Source organism: Limulus polyphemus, unplaced genomic scaffold (genome assembly GCF_000517525.1).
Source record: "Limulus polyphemus unplaced genomic scaffold, Limulus_polyphemus-2.1.2 Scaffold242, whole genome shotgun sequence".
Taxonomy (NCBI): domain Eukaryota; kingdom Metazoa; phylum Arthropoda; class Merostomata; order Xiphosura; family Limulidae; genus Limulus; species Limulus polyphemus.
The window spans coordinates 158,769-166,631 of NW_013665852.1; the positions used below are offsets into that span (position 1 = coordinate 158,769).

A 7,863-nucleotide genomic window follows, 5' to 3' on the forward strand; every position below is an offset into this window, starting at 1 on the left:
TGTACAACGTTTCGACAAGGTACCTGATGATGACAAAACCTTGTCGAAACGTTGTACATTTGCTGTTATATTAAAGTTTTTCTTCATTACCCATTCAAGCCGTCTCCAGCCATTATTACTTGTAATACCTTTTAAATATGATAAAACAAAATTAACACAATCAAACTACAAAGAGAGAATACGGTACAATAGCTAGCCTACACTTTATCATATTTTAGGTTACGCTCGAACAAAATCAACATTAACAAACTCGAATGGGAGAATATGGACCAATAGCTAGCTTACAATTTTATCGTGTAATATGATCAAACAAAGACAACGGTAAGAATATAGAAAGAGAAATTATGAACCAGCAGCTACCCTACATTTTATAGTATTTAAGGATACGATAAAACAAAACTAAACAGTAACAAACTACAAAATGAAAATGTGGACAAACAGCTACCTTACATTTTATCGTGTTTAAAGTTAGGCTCAAACAAATCCAACAGAAAAAGCTAATAAGGGAGAAAGTGGACCAACAGCTAACATACAATTTATAGTGTTTAAAGTTATAATCAAACAAAATCAACAGTAACTAACTCGAAAGGTTCTATGGACCAACAGCTTACCCACATTTTGTCATTTTTGAAGTTATGATCAAACCAAATCACCCATAACAACTTCGAAAGGGAGAATATTAATTAACGGCTTGATTACATTTTATTGTGTAAGGATAAGATAAAACAAAGCCAACTGTAACAAACTAGAAAGGGAGAATAGAATATGAACCAAAAGCTAGCCTAGAATTTATCATGTAAGGATATGATCAAACGAAATAAACAGTAACAAACTAGAGAGGGAGAAAATGGACCAATTGCTAGCCTAGATTTTATCACATTTAAGTTTATGATAAAAAAAAAATAACAGTAACAAACCAGAAGGAGAAATTATGGACCAACATCTTACTTACATTTTATAATTTTCAAAGTTGTGATCAAATAAAATCAAGACTGACAAAATTAAGAGAGAATAAGGACCAACAGCTAACTTACATTTTATCGTGTAGAGATAATATCAAGCAAAAAGGAACAGTTACAAACTAGAAAGGGAGTATGTGGCTCAACATCTAGCCTGCCTTTTATTATGTTTAAGGATATGATCAAACAATACCATCAGAAACAAACAAGAAATGGAGAATACAGTCTAGCACCTAGTCTGCATTTTATCACGTTTAAGGATATAACCAAACAAAATGAACAGTAACAAACTAGAAAAGGAGAATATGCACAAACAGCTTTCCTAAATTTTACCACTTTTAAAGTTATGATCAAATAAAATCGATAATAACAAACTAAAAAGGGAGAATATCGACCAATACGTAGTCTACATTATATCGTGTTCAAGGTCATGATCAAACGTAACGAACAGTAACAAACTAGATAGGGAATATATCAAACAACAGTTAGCCTACATTTTATCACATGAGGATATGATAAAAGAAAACGTACTAGGAAGGGAGAATATGGACCAACAGCTAGCCTACAATTTTATCGTATAAATATAAGATATGATCTAACAAAACGATCAGCATCGAACCAGAAAGGAAAAATATGGACCAATGGCTTACCTACATTTCATCATGTTTAAAGTCATGGTCAAACAAAATCATGACTAACAAACTATAAGGGGACAACATGGATCAACAGCTAGCCTATATTTTGTCATCTTTAAGGTTATGGTGAAAGGACACGAACAGTATGAAACTAGAAAAGGAGAATATCAACAAACAGATAATCTACTTCTTATCTTGTTTAAAGTTATGATCAGACAAAATTAACAGTCACAAATTAGAAAGGGAGAAGATGTACCAACAGCTGCCCTACATGTTATCGTGTAGGGATATAATCAAACAAAACCAACAATAACAACTAGAAAGGAAGAACATGGACCAACAGCTAACCTGCATTTTATCATGTTTAGTAAAATGATCAAATAAAACGAACAGTAACAAATTAAAAAGGGTGAGTATGGACTAACAGCTAGCCTACATTTTACCATGTTTATTAAAATGATCAAATAAAATGAACAGTAACAAATTAAAAAGGGTGAATATGGACCAACAGCTAGCCTACATTTTATTACGTTTAAAGTTATGATTAAACAAAATCAACACTAACAAACTATATGGAGAGAATATTGCCCAACAGCTAGCTTACATTTTATAATGTTTAAGGTTGTGATTAAACAAAATGAATAGTAACAAACTAGAAAGGGAGAATATGGATCAACAGATAGCCTACAATTTTATTTTGTAAGGATATGATGAAATAAAACGCACAGTAACAAACAAGAAAAGGAGGATATAAGCCAAGGTCCAACAGGGGCAACTTACCATGTTTAAGGATATGATCGAACTTCCACTCGTTAAGAGATGAATGATTTAGTAAGATATATGAATGCTGTATCGCCAAATTTTATTCACGAATTTAAAAAAAATGAAAATTTAATGTTATTTGAAAAAGTAAGGCATTCTCAGTGGCAAGAACTGATTTTCTTTCTATCGGACTTTCAGTATTTTTCCTTTAACAGCGTAGAATTACATCTCATTCCCATATCAGTATGTTGAATATAATAACAATATTTGATACATCACGTGATACAAAGCAAGATAGTGAGTGCATTGCAAGGTCACTTGACAATTTTGCCATAAACTATTCACTGACATTTAGTAACTATTAGGTTTGCCAAGTATTCTAAAGTTGGCTCTCTCTCCTAATATTTAACTTCTTCTCTCTCGTTTATGGTTTGTAATTCTTCTGATTTGGAGTTACTGTTATTATCTTACAACGTACACATCTCTTCAGACTTCCCGTTTCATACACATTGATCGGGAATAGGAACATTCACTAAAGTAAGACAAAAAAAAAAAAAGAGTTACAGATTTCCATGTTGGCTATAAAATTTGGGAAATGTATAAATTAAAACTTTTAATTCTTAGTCGAGTTTAGCTGTGATTCTCTACTGTTATGCAAGAAAACTGTAGATTAGTATGTACAAATTTAGATCTCACAGCTTGTCACAGGCTTGTGTGAAAGCATTTCTCTTTCACTTTCACGATTATTTTCAGTATTTAATTACTAATACTATTTAAAAATGAAAAATTAATACAATCACCGTAAAAAAAAACTCAGTTGATAATTATGAAATAGTCACAGAAGAAGAGCATAGCACTGGCTGTACGTGTCGATAGAATAAGTTATGTTCTTACTCAAACTCATATACATTTATAATATAAACATTTATTAAGTATAGACTATAGTCCACAAGACTTGTCATGTCGGACAGATGTTTACAACGCGACTGCACGACAGTGTAGGCCTATACTGTGTACAAACTGTTGGTTAGAGGATCAACTGAAGCTATCTGATATATTTCAGAGTACGTGTTTAGTTTCAAAATGCACAATTTTCAATAGCTCTTTAAATTTAAAACACATTTGGAGGTCAAATAACCGCCAGTAAAGCATCACTCTTACATCAGTACGACACAAATACAACGAAAGAATACAAACCAATGAAAGTCGGCATTTTCCTACACACTCCGATTATGTTACCATACTGAACACTGTTGGAATTGCCTATTGGTAATAGTAGGTGACGAACAGTGGTTACACTTTTGGCATAGCCGTTGCACGTAATTTCTCATATTCAAATTGAAAAAAAAAAACTGCTTCAGTCCATATTAAAATTAATTGCAATATATACAGATTTCACATCGATATTTTCAACACAAGTACAATTATGACTACAAGTTCTAGGACTCATAAAGCCGTTTTATGCAACTGTTTTTTCAGGCGAGCAACTGCTTCGATCGACGAGTCAGAAACAACTGTCGGCTGCACGCCCTAAGCTATATTCACAGTCATGCGCAGAAAAGACTACTTGATTGAGTCCCAGGAAAGACTCCACGAACGTTCAAACGGAAAGGGCAGAAACGGAAACGTTTACGATAGTACGAGAAAGATGTGCTAGTATACCTTCATAACCATAAATTATACTGCAAATCAACAGTTCATATCGTTCATTGTTTCCAAATATTATGGGTTTAATATTACCCCAACTGAATTCTGAACTGATAAAACATCTGGTTTTAGACAATTGTTATATACATGTGTGTATGTAACTTTTTTCCCCCAAACTGGATGATATATGATTTAATTATGTCTGTTGTTTGTTATCATTACTTATTTGTTAATCTCTTTAAGCGTGAAATTTACCTTCAGTACGAACTAATACCATGTGTTTAGATGTATCAAACGAACAACGTGACATTTCGTTATGTACCTGGTCGTATAGTATCATATGTCAAACATGACATTCATTTTGTACTAGAAGTCAGGTTATAACACTAGTACAACATGATTGTTCGTTTTGTAATAGAAATCAGGTAGTATCACATGTAAAACACGACCGTTCTGTACCAGAAGTCAAGTAGTAACACTAGTATACTGTTACGACAGCGGAAGTCACGTGACGCTAGTACCACATCATGAACTTCTAGAAAAATCATGCCCCTTCGTGAAGCCTCGAGTGTTTATTAGATGTACGGTGCTTTTGTATATAAGACCACCAAGAAGTGACGGCAACAATGTAATTGAATTGCAGACAGAGTTAGAGACGGACAGTTGGGTCGAGCGCGTGTGCCCTTCGTTGTGAATTATAGTGTTTGTTTAAATGATAGCGTGACCTTGGAAATTAAGTGAATTTCAAAGTTGTATTGAGAAGGAATAAACTAGTTTTATTTAAGAGAGGACTTGTGTCGCTAACGTCTCATTGGAAAGATATTATACGGGAAATTAACTAACGACCAGAGACGAAACAATACAATTTAACAGTACATAGCCTGGGCTCTTATAACGTCACAGTTCATTCTATAGCATTTACAACGTGACAATTCTTTATGTACCAGAAGTCAGGTAATATCACATGTGTCAGTTCATTCTGTAGTGTCACATAAATAAGGTTTATATATTACCAGAAATAGTAAATAAACAAAACAAATACTCCATGCCAGTGGGGCGGAGTAAGAGTCAGCTGGGCTTGGGGCTAAATATTTCTACTGGGCCTCTTATGATCGCGTCTAAAGACTAAGGTAAAATAAACTAAACCTCAAAATATGTTTTACTTTTGGAAACAATGGGAAAATAATACCCACACATTTGCAAGACTCGTTTACAGATTAATGAAAAATGTTATATGTTTCTTGAATAGGAAAAGTGGTACTCTAACGCAGACAAAATTTGCATTTGGACAACAAAGCATATTGACAGAAAAAACAAATACACACAAACTCATCAACTCACGCATATATACACACACACACACGCTTACATCACACCGGTACTCACATAGTATGCCCAGTAGTAGTAGCAGATTATGTCATCTATACTTCCTGGCTCTTTTTGTAGCAAAGGCATTTATGATCTGTTTGCTGTCAAGTGATTTTAACAAGTCCTTTTTAATGCACAAAAGTGGTCGCATATCATTCTCAGCATACTTTATTCCTTGGATTCAGATGGTTTTTCAACGAACCCTACTTTGCAGAAGGCGGCATATTGAGCAATTGTTTTCTCTGTGTAATTCTCCAAGTCCATAGGATTTGTACTAATAAGTTTTTGGTGGCATTGTGGAGGTCTTCTGTAAAGAAGCTTAAGTACTTCAGTCCAACCAAACTGAGCAAATGAGCACAGCAGGGAACATACTTTGCTATGGGGTACTTCTCTTTGATCAATGCTTGCATATCTGCTGTTCATATTGGATATATTGTCATAAGACTGCTCACAGTAATCTTGAATTCTTTTATCATTCTTTCCAAGGAAATTAATGAGAACTCTAGCTGCTCTTGTGTAATTGCTTATCGATAAGAGTGTGGCAAAATTCTCTACAGGACCATCATCTAGAATGTATTATTTAAAGATTATTGTCAGTTGATCTGCGTGGGATATGTCAACAGACACTGAGTAATACTTGGATGTTTTGATTTCTTGGATAATGGTGGTGAAAACTTCTTTATGTAAGAATTCTATGAATTCTTCAGAAACAGTGGGGAATAAGTATGAAACATGAATTTTTCCCTTATTTTGTGTGCTTTTTAACGTGTTCAGCCAGAAATGTATCATACTCAACCAATAGCTCCAGTATTCCTAAGTAATTGCCATTATGCACCGAACCAACTAATTCATCACTTCCTCTTGATGCTACCCCTCTAGATGATGGAGAGGATACACTCTAGAACTTATTTATCAGTATGTTTTTTTCTGACTCCATCTGCTCTGTTAAAGTATTGTCAATTCATCCCCATTTGGTTTTACAGATAACAAATTTGGTGATGCAACTTTGATGCAGCAAGCTTGTTTTGTGCTGACTAAAATTCCTTGCAGCATGTTTCAGATCAGAGTAACCAGTTGTTGCTAGCAAAGAAGTTTACATTGCTGTTGAAACAATTTGCATGTAATGCAGAAGGCGTTTCCATTCGATGGTGAGCAGCAAAGCCAATCTCTTTTAACCTTTTCTGCATTAAATTTCTCGCGATAAAAAAAATGTCTTTGAGCATCTAGAATCGATTTTGTAGATGCTCTGAAATCAGCAGCCGTGTGCTGGTAATAAGTAATCTCCGACACACGAACAAAATTTCTGATTTCGTCACAAAGTTCTGTCCATGTCCCAATGTTTAATATATAGGATGGATTCGTATCTTCATCGCTATTGCAATAATTTATTTTTTCCTGTTGGTAGGGGCTGGATTCAATTTGATGAGGCTGACAGTATCAGCATCAAGAGTTGTGGTCTCTACATGATTGTTTTCATAGTCTCGGTTGGCGGTTGTATTTTTGGTAATTTCTGATTGAGGGCAAGGGCTCAATTTGATACGATGAGGTTGACGTTCATCAGCATTCAAAGATTTAGTGTCTATATTATTGTTTCCACTGTCTTGGCTCGTGAGGGTTTCGGCACTAGATGATGAAGCTTATAAATCCATTAGCTTCCTAGTTTTAGCTACTACTTTCTCTACATTTTTCCCCTCTTTATTTGACTTTGGCTTTTTCCAACTGCTCTTGTATTTGTACATCTGTATAACAGATGAGATGAATATTTAAAGAACAATATCTGTGTGCACAGATATATATATGAGAGAGAGAGAGAAGTGTCAGAATGAGCTATCTAATAGTTTCATAACAAATTATCGCATATCATTTTCTGTAGTTAATAATTTCAAATTTTGTACTTGGATGACTTGTATTCTATACCCTCCAATTAATGATGCTTGTCACGTTGTCAACGAATTATTTACACCTGATAAGTGGGTAAATTAGGTAGATCCACAAGTAGATCTATAGATTTTTTACAGGATAACAATTTGCAAACTCTATCCAGGAAGCACAAATAATTGATACAATATGCCCTAAAAGCTTAAGATACTGTAACTTACATTGTTAGTGATGACTGAATTCTTTTATTTAACAAAATCTGAAGCTTTTGGGGATGAAGAATCGAAAGATATAAATATCTTCAATCTAGCCTAGCAACATATTCCAGGCCTACTGTCTGTCTGATCATACTGTTACGTCTCTGGTCGTTAGTTAATTTCCGGTATAATTTCTTTCCGATGAAACTTTAGAAACACAAGTCCTTTCTTAAATAAAACTGGTTTATTCTTTCTGAATACAACTTTGCAATGCACTTAATTTCCATAGTCACGCTATAACAAACGCTATAATTCACAACGAACGACTCACGTGCTCGGCTCAATCGTCAGTCTCACTCTGTCTGCAGTTCAATTACATTACTGCCGTCACTTCTTGGCGGCTTATATACAAGATTA

General features: G+C 34.3%; 1 protein-coding gene across 1 annotated transcript in view; it reads right to left on the reverse strand.

Annotated features, from left to right (window-relative positions):
• The window catches only part of LOC106478693 (cytospin-A-like), a 67,478-nt gene extending 63,615 nt beyond the window's left edge, over nucleotides 1-3,863 (reverse strand). Inside the window, exon 1 of the mRNA XM_022382365.1 lies at nucleotides 3,554-3,863. The gene's annotated coding sequence lies outside the window, so the exon portion shown is untranslated. The remainder of the gene's footprint in view (nucleotides 1-3,553) is intronic.
• Between the last annotated feature and the right edge of the window lie 4,000 nt (nucleotides 3,864-7,863).